The sequence below is a fragment of the Chlorocebus sabaeus genome, chromosome 10, assembly GCF_047675955.1.
Source record: "Chlorocebus sabaeus isolate Y175 chromosome 10, mChlSab1.0.hap1, whole genome shotgun sequence".
NCBI classification, from domain to species: Eukaryota; Metazoa; Chordata; class Mammalia; order Primates; family Cercopithecidae; genus Chlorocebus; species Chlorocebus sabaeus.
This window is the reverse complement of record NC_132913.1, coordinates 124,469,240-124,484,796: the sequence shown is the minus strand read 5'-3', so window position 1 is coordinate 124,484,796 and position 15,557 is coordinate 124,469,240. Positions and strand designations below refer to the sequence as shown.

The window sequence follows — 15,557 nt, the reverse complement described above, 5'->3', positions numbered from 1 at the left end:
CATGGGTGCTCCTGCTTCTGCCAACTTCTATTGGTCAAAAAAGGTTGCAGGACCTGCTTAAATTCAAGGGAAGGGGAAATAGGCTCTTCTTAAGGAGAAATAGCAAGGCTGTAATACAAAAGAACATGTATGATGGCAGAGAGTGCTGTCACAATCTCTGGAGACAAATCTACCACTCTAACTTTCACTTCTTTACAAGCCGAGATTACCCTGCAAATTGGAATTTTTATATGTGAGGAAAAATTAATATTTATAGGATCCCTACCATATGCTGAGTGCTGTGCTAACTACTTTCACGTAGAATTTCTCCTTTGCTGTGACCTATATTTTCTGTAGACCTAATCTCTGGGTTCATTTGAACCATCTGCTGATGGAAAGGCAGTAGCTCACAGCTGGTCCATCCATAAAGGAGGGTGCATGACAATTCCGACAGGTGGAACCTCTCCAGCTTCCTTCCATACGCAAGAACAACCCTAAACATGTTCTTTTTGTCCCTCAGGATCATGGGATACCAACTTGCATTCCTAAAAGAGCTCATATCACACTGTTGTTCATTTGGCCTCTCAGGGGATGGAAGCTTATCTCTTTAGAGATTCTTTTATTATCGAAAAGAAATCGTTTCTATGATTCTGGGTATCCAACTAAAACTTGTACAAACAGAAGATCCAATATCTTCTGGATCCCTGGGCAGCTCCCTGGCAACCCCCTCCTATTCAATTGTGAAACACCCTCCTCCAGTTATTCAGAAACTACACACTAAGGCAGTAGCCCCGTGATGTCTGTACAAGAACTGATGACAGGCACACCCAGAGGCTTACAGGGTGTTTGTGCTGAACATCAGCCCTGAGGGACCTTCCTGTTTTATCCGTTTTGAAACTCTTGACTGTGATTCAAAAGTAAAGAATAAAACAATAACCTGCCTGTGTACCACAGAGCAACTCTACTGCAGTAAAAACGGCAGATGCAGGAATATTTCATCCACCAGAAATTAACCTACAGTCAGAGGAAAGCTGTGACATCAGCAGAGTTGGTGTCTCTGGAGTCAAAAGGGAAAGTTCTGGGACCTTCTAGCAGGGAGGTCGTGGAAAACACAGGAGCGGCCCCAGATTGCTAATAGGGGCAATTTGCTAACATTTTCAACACCTTTTAAATGTTGTAGACACTTTAGGAGTAGTGTAGGGATTTCAAACGTTTATTAGGCAAATGAGGAAAGAGAGGCCCAAGTGGGTGAGGCGACTTGACCAGGGTCATTGGGCTGGGGTGTGGCACAGCAGCTTCTGGACCCCGTTTTCTCATCTCCAGCCCAGCCCCCTTTCCAAATACACCCTTCTTCCAACCCCGACCTTTCTGCCCAACTCATCTTTACCAAGTGACCCTGAAGTGGTGAAGAGGAATCCACTTGGTCAGAGCATGGAGAACAAGGAGGAGCGGAAGGGAAGGGACAAGGTCAGGGGTTTCTGAAGGGTCTTTAGGCAGCCTCAAGCTGGAAGGTGTGTGTGGTGGGCAGGGGAAGTCTCTCTAACACCTCCTGCCTCTCCTGATAGCACTAGAGGAGGGAAGGAGTCATTCTTGGCCAAATCGAGGGAGGCCTGCAGCAGCCAGGCCTTCAGGGATGCAGCCATGTCTAGTGGTTGTAATCTGGTCTCATATCAAACTCACACAGAAAGACAGAAAAGGCTCCTTGACTGTGAGGTCTTGGTGAGGACACACTTGTGTGAACTTGAGCAAACCAGGGAAGAGGAAGTCAGTAGAAAACGTGCCTGGAAGACAAAGAGAAGAGAATAGAGGCCAGTCCTTAGTCACAATTATTGTAAAAGATCATTGTTCATCTGAAATCACCTCCCTCTTAAATGCAGGTTGGGGCATTTATGAGTGAATTTGTACGTGTGAATATTGCAAAAATAGACAGCTGAGGGCAGAATTCCCACTGGCCTTGTCTTTGGGACTGTGTGTTAGCAGAAGACAAAAGAAACAAAACAGAGCCACCATTGGTTTGTAACTCAAAGGATAAAGGCTAGCGGGGATGGATACCTCATTCTCCATGATGTGCTTGTTTCACACTGCATGCCTGTATCAGAACATTCACATACCCCACAAATATATACTCGTACTATGTACCCACAAAAATTAAAAACTAAAAATAAAATGGAGAACAACAACAAAACCCCAAAGAGAGCTACTTCCTCTGCATTAGAAATACATAGGAAACTTAGTGTTAAGAGAGAGTGAGGAGAGGGACAGCGGAGGAGGAAAGAACGGGAAGGGGATCCCGAGACACACACTCAAGCTTTGGGGTTAGCTGAAGGGCTTTTTAACTAAAGGAAGATCCGACATTCACATGCCAGGAATGCTGACACAGACCCCCTTCTGGCTCCTAAATATTCAGTAGGATCTGTGCTGCCCCCACCAGCCTCGAGGATTTTTTTTAGTGGGTAGGGAGGTGGGGTGGACAGAAAGGAAACAGGCAGAGTCTCACTCTGGCTAAACTTGGTGAGAGGGAGAGAGGGTCTGCTGGACCGTAAGATGCTTCTTCAACTGGATTGATTCAATGGACGCAGAGCTTGGCTTGGGAGCTCCTAGGAATGACCCATCATTTGGGGAGCTCACTGGTTGGGGAAGGAAGGTCAAGTCAATGTCATCTCCATCCTAACAGCCAAAGAGCCCCAAATGATATATTGTTTTGTAGACTGATATGGTTCAGTTAGTAATGATAGTTCTAGAACTTTCTACCCATCTTTTGGTGGTCCTGAGGTCCAGGGCAGTGCTTACAGAGACCTTAGCCTGGACAAGTCTTGGCTGGATAGACACTCCTTGCACCAAGAGGCAGGAATTCTATGTTAATTCTGTTCTAAACAGCCTTGTGCCTGGAGTGCCTTTGTAACCACCCAGCAGGTTCTTCCTGCCTGCTGTACAAAGAAAATCTACTCACTGAGATTGATACGGCTCCCATGAGTGGAGGAACACCAGGGTTCTTCATCTCAGGTTGAATTAGATAAAACGACATGGACACAAGTGGAGTGGCTTTAAGGAGCAGAGAGTTTAATAGGCACGAATGAAGGAAGAAGTTCCCCCATACACAGACAGAGGGAGGGGGGCTCCAAAGCCAAGAGAGGAAGCCCTATGTGCAGTGGAAATGTGTCTACTTATGTGAGGAGGCCGGAGGAGGTGGTGCCTGATTTGCATAGGGCTCAGGGGATTGGTTTGACCAGGCATGTCACTCACACAGCCCGTGAAAAAACTGGCCCTCCCGCTCTAGCCTTTTAATATGCAAATACAGGGTGCCATGATGTTCTACACACGTGGGCATAAAAGGGGGCTGCCATGCTGTCAGCCACATGTGGGGGCAAGGGCAAGAAGAAGAGGTTGGGAATCGCCATGTTTGGGGGTACCCAGTTTCTAATGGCCTGCATTTGCATATCAAAGGTTGCCAGCCAGGCTCTAAGACCAAGGGATTTCCTGCTAGACAAGAAAACGTTTCTGCAGCTGCTTTAAAAGAAACAAAAACTTTCCAAGGACCCCTTGTCCTCTCTATCAGCCTAAAATAATTTCTTAATAACTCCTATAACAAGATCACAGCATTGCAGTAAAGAAAGAGTTTAATCGATGTGAGGCTAGCCTGGCCACCCCACGTGAGAGATGGAGTTATTACTCAAATCAGTCTCCACGAAGGCTTGGAGGCTAGGGATTTTTCAAAGACAGTTTGGTGGGCAGGGGGCTGGAGTAGGGGGCATGCTGATTAGTTGGGTTGGAGATGAAGTCATAGGGAATAGAAGTCGTCCTCTTGTGCTGAGTCAGTTCCTGGGTGTGGGCCACAGGATTGGTTGGCAAGTCCAGGTGGGGGCCATCAGGGTGTCAGAAATGCAAAAACCTAAAAAGACATCTTGAAAGGCCAATCGTAGGTTCTGCAATAGTGATGTTATCTGCAAGAGTAACTGGGGAAGTTGCAAGTCTTATGACCTTTGGAATAATGGCTGGTAATTATTTAGAACTCAAACTCTTCTCATCCTCCTAACTTGGTGGCCTTTCATTAGTTTTACAAGAACTAATGAGAGCTAGAAGTAATGAAACCAAGAACCCTAATCGTAAGTTTAGTTTAGGGGAAGCGCTATTATTATTCAAACTAAAAACCAAATTTCTCCCAAATTAGTTTGACCCACGCCCAGGAATGAGTAAAGACAGCCAGCTGGTGAGGCTAGAGGCAAGATGGAGTCAGGCATATCAGATTTCTCTCATTGGTGTAATTTTGCAAAGGTGGTTTCACCTTCCCCACTCCCAGCATTATCTCTGTCTCTCCCCTTCCTCCCCGCAGACCTTTATGTAATTTTTGTTGTAAAGTTTCTGAAAACCTACCATTAGCTGAAGAATGACAAGGTTCATGCATTTGGAAAGGAGAGCTTTATTTCTCATAAAGGGTTGTATCCTGCAGGGTGGCTATTCTGATAGGCTGGGAAGCAGAGCCTCCGGCCAGAAGCTGGAAACAGACACTTCGAGGGTGGAAAAAATAAGACAGGAATTTATGCTGAAGCAGGTGGCCACATATACATATTCAATAAGTCATGAATATTTATGAAATATTTATCCCCTGGCTGCCCCTTGCTGAAAAGACTGGGAGAGTGAGCATTTAGCTCTTTCAGTCTCCTCTTGGAGTCAGGAAAGAGAGAAGTGATTTGGGAATGGACGTTAGGTTTGCCAAACCAGAGTCCACTATCCCTTCCCAGATCGATCCCAAGGCACTGTCGCCGTATGGCCAAGATCGGAAGGGAAACAGACACAGATTCAAATGCATACCTGCACAGGCTCACACAGGTGTGACAACAAAACCTCTCAACCATGAAGCAAGTTGAAAAGAAAAAGGGTTCCTTTCCTTTACCACCCTCAGCTTGCTTTCTGATTTGGGAAAAGCCACAACCTCTCAACTTTGAGGTTTTCCAGCCCCTTATCCAAATAGAAAAGAAGGATGCTATGAAAATAACACCAGGTGGACGTGGCAAGGTGGGCACGGGCACCAGGGGCCAAACCTATGGTCTTCTATCGATTCAGAAACAAACCTCAGAGCGTGGCATGAAGAATACTCATGGTAATGAAATAATAGCTGTGTTGTAAGAATGCGAAGTTGGATGCTAACATTTGTCTGAGATCATGAAAAAGAGGAATGGGAAGTTCATGACATTTGTGAAGTTAGTGACTAAGGCTGTATGGTAAGGAAAGACCTTGGGGATTTCAGTGAAATTCTGAATTCAAAGAGCATGATGAATGTGGGGTGGGGCTCTGTGAGGCAGACAGTAGAGAAACCTGAGAGCAGATGCGGCTGGGAGGAGGAGCAGCCCCGGTCAGGCGGAGGGAGGGGCCCGGCTCGGGGAATTCTGTGGGCAGAGTCCAGGGATCTGCTGGTTCCAGTCTTGATGGATATGCCGTGACCTTCATACTAGGAGGGGCTGAACTGGGGCGGTGCACACGCAGCGGCTTCCTCAGTGACCCCAGAACTTGGAAAAAAGGCAGTGGTCTCCAGGGGAAGTTGGTGGTGAAGCCAAACCAGGAGAAGTGCTGGGAGAGTGAGAAAAGCCAGGTCGGTCTCCAAAGATACCGCACCCCCAATGCACCGAGATGTTGCCCCCAGCTCAGGGCTGCTGGCTGAGTGCTGAGGAAAGCGTCCTAAGGAAGGGAAATGTCGAGAAAAGAGGGTCCTGGGGAAGCCTCCATTGTCCTTTGGCAAATGGCCCATCCTTTGGGGGACAAAGGGATGAAGTAAGGGAAGCGGCAACAGGTCAGGCCCGCAGCCTCCTGCTCGGCTCACCCGGAGCCAGCCTTGGTGATAAGCAGGCAGAGGTGGCGATGGTGTCTGATGCGTCTGACCCCATAGACGAGGCAGTCCCGAGGCCCCTCGAGGCCCCACCACGTGGCGCTGGGAAAGAAAAGGAGCAGGAGGCAGATGTTTTCGACTCAGGCCTGGGTTTTGTCAGCTCGGCATGAGCCCATCCTGGGCTGGTGGGCTGGCAAAAAAAGAAACGGGGTTTTGAGGCAAGAGCTAACTCCAGGACCTCAATGTTGGAACACAAAAAACCCCTTCCTAGCTGGTAACGCTCAGCCCCCGTTCGCTGCCACCACACACATTCTGCCCCGAGAAACTCAGGTTATAGGAAAGAATGCTTTCAGGCAGTATCAGGGAGGGGAGGGGATCAGCTGCAACGTGAGCATGAGTTGAAATCACAGTTGCGGGGTTTGTGCCCCTTCCTCCTAGGAACGCCTCTGTCCCTGGACTCAGCCCGCTACCCTGGCTCCTGGTTGCTCGGGGCTCCGTCAATAATCTTAACACATAATAATGGGCTCTTTTAAATGGCCTTATCCATATGTTTATTTTACAAGATACTTTCTGGGCAAAACTTAGCTGTACAGCTTTTATATCAAGTTGACCTCCTCCACTTTTCACTCGAGGGCACCGAAGCGAAGTAACTGCGTGGTGACTGATGCAAGACGCTGCTCAGACACAGGCTGCTTCCTCAAGGAATAGCCCATGCGGGGAGCGAGGAGATTTTGTTACATCTGCCCAAATGAAAACGTTCATCGTCACCCAATTCTGGGCCTCTTCTGCCAGATGTACTGATCTGTCTCCCACATTATCCATCTGCTTAGCTGATGGCAGCCCACGCTCGCTCCAGACCACAGAGCTCTGTGTCCTAAATGATCGGGAGCAGGCATGGAGGTGAGCTAGTCCGTCATCAAACACACTGCCACACTTGCAGTCCTGTGGTCATCAGCCCTGGGGCTTGGCAGATAGAAGGTTTGTAAGTCTAAGAACTTTTAGCAGCAACAACAACAAAACGAGGAAAAAGTTGTAAATAGAAAATGGAGTTCTGAGTCTGAGCCCAGGCAGCCAGCAGCTGCAGCCTGCCGGATTAGGTCCTAGGAGCAGCTGCCCCGGGGTTTGGAAGTCAGTCTCCCCTTCCAGAAAGAGAGTGTAAGAACATACACGTGGAAACTCTCCTTTTGCGAACTCAAATTTGAATTTTAAGTCACCAGGGTGTAAAGGTGATGGTATGCTTTTGTGAGATTTCAGAACCTAGTGGGTCGTCGAAGATGCTGATCGATCTTTCTTCTAAGTGCCAAATGACCTGCTGGGAGTGTGTGGTGGTCAGTCTGATGTGCACCAACGTGGGCAGGCCTGTCCAGGATGGGTTTGCTCTCAGGCTAGAATGACTGCTCCAGCCTCAGCCTTTACATCCTACTCAGTCCTGTGCCAGGTGCTGGGAATACACAGGAAAGAAAAAGTTTGTCTTCCAGAAGCTCAGTTTGGAGGAGTGCTTTGCAATCTTTTATGTGCACTGGAATCCCTGGGGATCTTCTTCAAATGCAGAATCCGATTCATTAGGCCTATTAGGTCTGAGATTGTGAATTTCAAACAAGCTCCCAGGTGATGCTGATGATGCTGGTCCGTGGACCACAGTTTGAGTAGCCAAGGTTAGAGCAATGGTTCTGAAAGGGTGGTCCCCAAGAAGCAGCTGCAGCCAAGAGCTCCATATTAGAAATACAAATTCTCAGGTGTCTCCCAAGACCTACAAAATCAGAATCTCTGGGAGTGTGGCCCACCAATCTGTGCTTTAATCACCCCTTGGATGATTCAGATGTGCGAGCTCACCACCTGGTTACAGCAGTGATTAGCTTCGTTGCACTAAAAAGGGAGGTGGCCTGAACTAGTATCTGAGCTGGCTCTTAAGGACACATAGGAGAGATCAGGCAGAGAAGGCTGTGCAAAGGCCCGGAGAGGAAGGTGGAGCAGCAGGTGTCTGGAGAGAGACAGCCCAGGAAAGAGGCTGAGAATCACCCAGAAAACTCTTGAAGGCCACTGTCTGCAGGCCCAGAGCTTTGCTCAACCATTGGCCCTTCGAGGTTGAGCCTCACAGTGAGTCCACCTCCCACCTCCCCACGCTCAGCTGTGGTTAAGCTGGTTCACCTTCCTGAAGAGAAAGGTTGCTGATCCTGAAAACATTTTCCAATCTGATAACATCAAGATGGCGCCCAGAACTCACTTTTCACTCCAGGAGAGTCAAGGCTGTGAAGACCTAGTAAGTATTAATTCCTGTAGGAGCCAAGGCAGGAAAGAACGAAGTTGGAGAGAGTGATGGGGAGAAAGGTGAGGGGTGGGGAAGAACGCCTGAGGACCTTGTCTGTGGTTAGCATCCTAAGTGCAGTTGTAAAGAACCGAAGATGGTTCCTGTTGACATTTGTGGTTTTCTGTCGGCCTGCATCTTTCAGACATTTTTCACCAAATTATCCCCAGTGGTGGTGAATGTGTGTGTGTGATCCCAGGAGCTGGAGGAGTGGCTGGGGGGCAGCCAGCGAGAAGCTGAAGTTGTCTCAATTTTGTCTTTAAAAATGTGTGTGCCTGTATGTTTGTTTTAATATAATCAATGGCTCGGTGGTTAGTGAAATAAGTATTTCTGTGATCCTAGGGTTTCATCCCACGCAGTGTGCATCTCATTCTCTGAAAAGCAGAGGGGCAAACTTTAGAAATGCATTGTCTTCTAGGGAGGTGGAATTTCCATGAGGGGGGACATTTTAGGGGAAGAACTATTAATACATCAACCATCTGTGTGTGAGCACACAGGGGCTGGGATGAAGGGAGGGTGCTTGGGGTGTCCTTTGACATGAGGCTGTGGCAAGCACCTCTTTTTAGTTAGTGTCCCAACAAGCCCCGACTCGTAGTCCCACCCAGCAAGGGTGGCCGGGAGGCCCAAGGCAGGTGGAAAGCAGGTATGGCAGGCAGGTGCAGCTACCGGAGCCACAGCTGGTGCTCAGACACACACTCAAACCCACGCTAGCCTAAGAGCATACTCAGGGCCTGTGGAGGGGCTGCGGTGCTGGAAGGGGGCTCTGTTTCTTGAGAATTGAGCAGTAAGATGAACTCTCTGAATTCAGTCCTCAGGGCATGTCTCCTCTGCCCAAGCCTGGAGCCAAATCGGGAGGGTGGGCTCCTGGGGAATGTACAAGGTTAACTCGTTAGAAGGCCCCAGAAGACACACCTGACTCAAGCCCAGTATTTTGCAAATGTGCACATTTGGTCAGAAGGATCAGGCAGGAAGAGTGGGCAACTCCGCTCCAATCCATAAGAAAATGGCATTCATCCAGGGGTTTCCACCAGCAGAGCCACCTCGTGTTTGTACTCTGGTGTCAGCATCTCCTCCTTCCTAAACCCTTCCCCGAGTCAGGTTCTGCAGCGACACAACAGCGCCAGATGCACCTTATTTCTAAAGCCCCGTAAATGTCTAAAAGGTGGGGCTGTAGAAACTGATTTTCAAAACGTTCTTCTTTGCAAGCAGAATTGTGGGTAAGCACCAATACCTCGGAGAGGTAAGAGGAACTTTCTGACGCTGCAGGGCAGTGGGCCCCTTCCACCACGCAGTCAGACACAGCGGCAGCCCTAGTCTGTCTTCACCAGGACAAATGGGTACTGTGGGATGGGAAGGCCCAAAGGAGTGGGGAGGTGGTTCGGGACATGCAGCCAACATGGGTGAGGGTGACTCACCCGGGGGAGATCCCAGCTCCAGGAAGGGTGCCCAGCCCAGGAATGAAGGCCCTGGAGCCCTCCGGAACCAGCTCCAGATCCCTGACCCCCAGGCCAGCCTTGCTTTGGGTAGACAGATGCCCTTCAGGAGCTGCCCAAATGCTGACAGTCAGGCTTTGGAAGGACACATTTCCACAGCAAACCTTCCTCCTTCTGACCCTCTCACCCCTGGGCTCAAGGAGACGCCTTCTGTCACTGAAAACGTATGTTCATTTAAAACAGATGGGGACTTTGGACTTTCTGGAAATGGATTTATAGGTTTCCGTTTGGCCCCACCTCTCTGAACTCCAGGCTCCATGGGGTCACCCATCTTCCTTCCTGGGGGGGGTTACATTTGAACAGACACAGGGTGAGCATTTAACAACGCACTTCCTGACCTCGGTGATGTTCAGCAGAGCACAGGGAGCGGAAAAGTGTTTGATCAAAACGTGTCCTATTGCTGCATAGTTACTGAAACTGATGGAACACAGGTTCTGAACCTAAAAAAAAACCAGAGGTGAAGTCACTCACCACAAGTTCCTATGTTCCCAGTTCGTTACTACCGAGGAAGGCTAGCTGTCTTTGTGGTTCCCACACTTTAGCCTGCATTAGAATCCTCTGTGGGACTGGTTAACACAAGGCCCCACCCTCAGAGTTTCTGATTGAGAGGGTCTGGGGTGGGCCTGAGAATCTGCATTGCTAGCAAATGCCCAGATGATGCTGAGTGATGCTCCGGGGACCACAGTGAGAACCACAGCTCTACAGCCAGCGCTCCGGCACACCATGTCCCACACTGCCATTTTCTTACTGGATCATTTTTCACATCACTCTTTCCCAAGACAACATTTCTATCACGCAGCGCAGGCAGCCCAGGAGGCGGGGGCTGGTTCTGCAGGCCAGCGTTGTTCCTGAGCCCATCTTAAAATGGGAATCGGCATCTCAGACGGGCCCTAGCTCTGTCCAAATGCTCCAAGATGCCTCATGAGAGTGCTGTCCAACACTGGCCAACCAGGCTGTGCCATTCACGCCTCCTATGCCAGTCGGAAATGCCATCGAGATGAACATCAGCCAGGACAGGGGCCATCGTCCAGCCGTCAGAAGTGTGGGAACCAGAGGAACTCCATCTTGAATAAGGGCTGGATAAAAGGAGGCTGAGACCTACTAGGCTACATTTCCAGACGGTGAAGGCATTCTAAATCACAGGATGAGACAGGAGGTCATAAAGACCTTGCTGATAAAACAGGGTGCAGTAAAGAAGCCGGTCCAAACCCACCAAAACCAAGATGGTGATAAGAGTGACCTCTGGTTGGCTCACTGATACACTCCCACCAGCGCCATGGCAGTTTACAGATGCCATGGCAATGACAGGAAGTTACCCTATATGGTCTAAAAAGGGGAGGCATGAATAATCCACCCCTTGTTTAGCATATCATCAAGAAATAACATAAACATGGGCAACCAGCAGCCCTTGGGGCTGCTCTGTCTATGGAGTAGCCATTCTTTTATTCCTTTACTTTCTTAATAAATTTGCTTTCACTTTTCTCTATGGACTCACCCTAAATTCTTTCTTGTGCAAGATCCACTTTACTCTATGGACTCGCCCTGAATTCTTTCTTGCGCAAGATCCAAGAACCCTCTCTTGGGGTCAGGATCGAGACTGCCTTTCCTGTAACACAGCCACCAAAAATTCCAAGCTCAGGACCATCAGCCCCACCCCTCCAAGCACAGGTCCACACAAGCGACATCATTCCTCTTACACGTGGGAAGAGTATCTTAGAACAAACTCTAGGCAGAGAGGGCATGCATCTGAGAAACAGTGTTTTGATTTTTTCCAATAAAGATGCAAAACATTTTTTGAAATTATCAGATGGAATTGATCATTAAAATAGAATGAACATTTAGACCAGGCGTGGGGGCTCAAGCCTGTAATCCCAGCACTTTGGGAGGCCGAGACGGGCGGATCACGAGGTCAGGAGATCGAGACCATCCTGGCTAACATGGTGAAACCCCGTCTCTACTAAAAATACAAAACACTAGCCGGGCAAGGTGACAGGCACCTGTAGTCCCAGCTACTCGGGAGGCTGAGGCAGGAGAATGGCATAAACCTGGGAGGCGGAGCTTGCAGTGAGCTGAGATCCACCACTGCACTCCAGCAGCCTGGGTGACACAGTGAGACTCCGTCTCAAAAAAAAAAAAAAAAAAAAACATTATTTTTCCCCAAAACCAGCGAATGGTGACTTGAAGGGTAGGTTAGTAATAATTGTTCTCCCTACTTACAAGTCATCGTATGAGTTGAATTTCTTTGTGTCACTGCCCTTGCTTTGGTTAATGGCCATCTCTCCAGGGGCCTGACCAAGCATTAACCAGTATTCCTGATGTCCTGTGACAGCAATTGTTGATGGAAATTTGAAGGATGGTTAATCATCATCTGCTGTCTAGTTTTTTGTTGTTTGTTTGTTTGTTTTTAACAGTTTTTAAACTGTTTTTTAACAGTCTGGGAGAGAGCATTTTATCCTAAAAAGTGGGGAGCAGGTATCACATGTGACCAGTCTCAGCTCTGGAGGAACCCCAGAGAAAGAGCCGGATGCCTATCTGTTCCTGACCCTCAAGGTCCCTCAAGATCTGCTGGGAGGGGTTAGTGGTGAGATGTAGCCCCAAGACTGCACAACTTAACCTGTGAAAGTATTTATTTAGAGTCGACCATTTGCACTTTGGGAGATGCTTGCAAACACAGCTGTTTTCTTTTTTATGCAATTAAGATTGAGGTATCCTTAGTGACAATGGGTACCAGAATGGAGGCCTACTTGAAGCTACCTCTCCAATGGTGAAAAGGTATCCTCAGCAAGGAGGTGGTATTCACCTTCCTCTTGAATGCAAGCATTGACCTAAAAATTCTGTTGGATCACAAAGACCCAAGTTATGAGGAAGCAGTAAGATACAATGGCCTCTGAACTGTGAAAGACTTTTCTTTCTAGCCTCTTTTTAGAGGTGTATTTAAAGGCAGCTTTGTGGGATCCAGCATTCATTCATTCATTCATTCAAATGCAACGTTTATTGAGTTGCTACTACATGCAGACCCTCATTGGGATCTGTGCTGAGCTTGAACAGCAGGCTGCTTTCACATTCCAAGATCTCCCTTCACAATCCCCACAGGAAATATGAATATGCCACATTTGGGGTCTTTTCCTTCTCTAGGAGTGCTGGGATCATGGTGTCAGTGTGTCTCCCATCTAGGTGGCTGCATCTCAAACTTCTGTGATGCTTTTTTAAGATGTGAGAACGGGTGTTGTTTGTATAGCATTAGTGCCCACTGGCAATGAGTCCTCAACAGCAGGTTACCTTGGAAAGGGAAGGATGCCAGGTCAAAAACATGGCCTCAGGAGCAGCCCTCCCTGCAAGACAGTTCTCTCCAACCAGCATGGCCAACCGATGAGCCAGAGATGCAGGGTTAAAGGGGTCCAGCCTCTCCTACACTCCTAACAACCCTCTCTTGTTCCTAAGAACTTGAAGATGGCGCAAGAGATGTACAGGTGGCAAGGAAGGGACTGGGATGAACCATACACCCACTGCCTGTGCAGTTTTTCTTAAATTAAACCTTTTGTTTTGAGATAATGGAAGATTCCCATGCAGTTGTGAGAAGTACTGTAGAGAGAGCCCAGGTACTCTTCACCCAGTTTCCCCCCATGGTATCATCTTGCATACCTATCCTACAAGGTCACAGCCAGGCAATTCCCCCAGGCAGTTTTGTCTAGCAGAAGTGATGAGCTTTCCTGAAGGCCCTTGTCCTGCCATACTGCTCTGGTTCCTCTGGGCCTAACCCCTTTCTGCTCCTGGGTCTTTCTGCCAAGCTCAGATCTTAATTTTTTTCTATTTCCCTGCTTTTCCACTATGGATCCATTTTGGAAATTATAATGCTTAGTGACCACAGAAAAAAGTTAATCCAGTGAGCCAGAAAACGCTCATTACCTTATACTTTTAATGTAAGACATAGTTCTGAAATTTTACTGGTCTTTTGCAGGTCATACTATCTTGCATTTGATAGGAACAATTTTATGGATCATTTCAGAGCTTATAGTCCAATAAAGATAGGGCAAAGCATTTCAAGTTGCTTTTCAAATCCGTGATAAGGTGACAGTGGAGAAGAGCTGAGCTGATGGTGTTGTATCAGATTTCTTGGGGTGGCCCTAGAGGAAGTCAAATAGCATTACCCTGAGCCGTCTGCTCAGTTCAGTTCTCAGAGGATCTTCTGCAGTGTTGCTCAGACTGTGCTAAGAACAAACAGGGTGACTTTATTTTCTATCACACATATGCTGTCCAGAAGGACAGATGCCTCGTCCTGCCCCGTGATACCGACAGGCAGCGAGAGCCGTGCTGCTTGCCGCGTGTTTTGGAATCTCTTCGCCCAGCTGCAAGTGTTTCATAACATCTATTGACCTCTTCTGAGAATAAACACCCGTTAGAGTTGGCTGCATCTCCTCTGAAAGAGGCATCCGCCCCACGGTGTAATCCCACTGCGACAGTAGGCTGTGCACAAACTCTACAGGGTGCTTGAGGCATTTGTTGCCTGAGCCACATTAAGGCCCATTGGGTTTTATTAGATCAGTAAACACTGATGTGTCCCAAACAGGGGTGTGCCTGCCTCACACCCTGAAGGGGAGGAGGGGGCTGGACATCAAAAGAACCTACACGTGGCTGTCAAAGTGCACACTTCCTTCTGTTTGTTCCAGAGATAGCTGAACAGATTTCTCCTACCATACCTTGCATTTCAAACCAGCTCTTGACATGGCTGAAAGATGAAGTGCATGAAAGAAAAGACAATGAATCTGAGCTCTCACTCTGCTGTCATGAATGATGTCCCACTAGCCTAAGAGCATGCTCAGGGCCCCTGGAAGTGGGGGAGCTCAGGAAGGCGAGGGCAGAGGGGAGCAGCCTGGGTCCATGCTGCGTGTCCCAGAGGCACAGGAGGACACCGGCTGTGCAGCGGTCAGAGGCCAGGGAGCCCATCAGAGTGAGGTGGTGTGCTGGGGCCTCGCCTTAGCTGAGCATGCAGATGGGAATTAAGATGCATTGTGGCAATATAAAGAAAACATAAACGTGGCCCTGGACCCAGGGAAGATGACACTCACAGCCCCCTCTGCAGGTCACACAGAAGTGGCATTGGGCTTCCAGACCTGGCCCCAAGGAAGGCAGAGAGAAAAGTCATCACCCAGCGTCCCTGGAGGCACTGAGACAAGGAGACTGCACCCTGGCTGTCATGGGGCCAAGGCCCCTGAGATGGAGATGTGCTTGTGGGCACTGGGCTGGGCTAACGTCAGAGGCCTGTGTGTGCTGGGGTTTCCCTTCCCAAGGGACACTGTCAGGTTTGAACCAAAAATCTCAGGAATCCTGTGATAAAATACTGCCGCTCCCAGACTACCCAGTTTAGTCAGGATCTTCTAGCACATTTGTCTTGGGGGTTGGTGTAAGGTTTGATGACTCTCTTGCTTATAGGACAAGTTAGGATTCTGTAAATATATATATATGATATTCCTATGCAGCTTTGTGGCTACTAACAGAGAAGTTTTCTTCTGATCTCAGGAATCGTTATGGGCTGAACTGTGTCCCCTCCAAAATTCACATGCTGAAGTCCTAACCCTCAACACATTGGAAGGTGGCTGTGTTTGGGGATAGGGTCTTTACAGGAATAACTAAGTTAAAACAAGGCTGTTAGGATGCGCCCTGATCTAATATGACTGGTGTGCTTATAAGAAGAGATGAGGACATGAACACACACAAAGGAAAGGCCATATGAAGCCACAGGGAGAAGGCGGCATCTACAAGCCAAGGAGAGAGGTCTCAGGAGAAACCAGCCCTGCTAATGCCATGCTCTCAGACTTCCAGCCTCCAAAATTGTGAGAAAATCGATGTTTGTTGTGTAAGCCACCCAGTCTATGGAATCTGGTGATGACAGCTGAGTAAACTGATACAGGAGTGGTCTCTTGTCCCCAGGTTTGGGGTGGGAGAAGCTTTGTGAACCTCA

General features: G+C 48.4%; 1 long non-coding RNA gene across 5 annotated transcripts in view; it reads left to right on the top strand.

Annotated features, from left to right (window-relative positions):
* The window catches only part of LOC119625268 (uncharacterized), a 174,031-nt gene that overhangs the window by 107,630 nt on the left and 50,844 nt on the right, over window positions 1–15,557 (top strand). The window contains exon 4 of one of the 5 annotated variants that reach the window (XR_012094341.1): window positions 6,433–9,781. The exons of the other annotated variants lie outside the window; for them this stretch is intronic. This is a non-coding gene — a long non-coding RNA (uncharacterized lncRNA). Of the gene's footprint in view, window positions 1–6,432; window positions 9,782–15,557 lie in introns of those variants that run through there. 5 annotated transcript variants of the gene reach the window in all.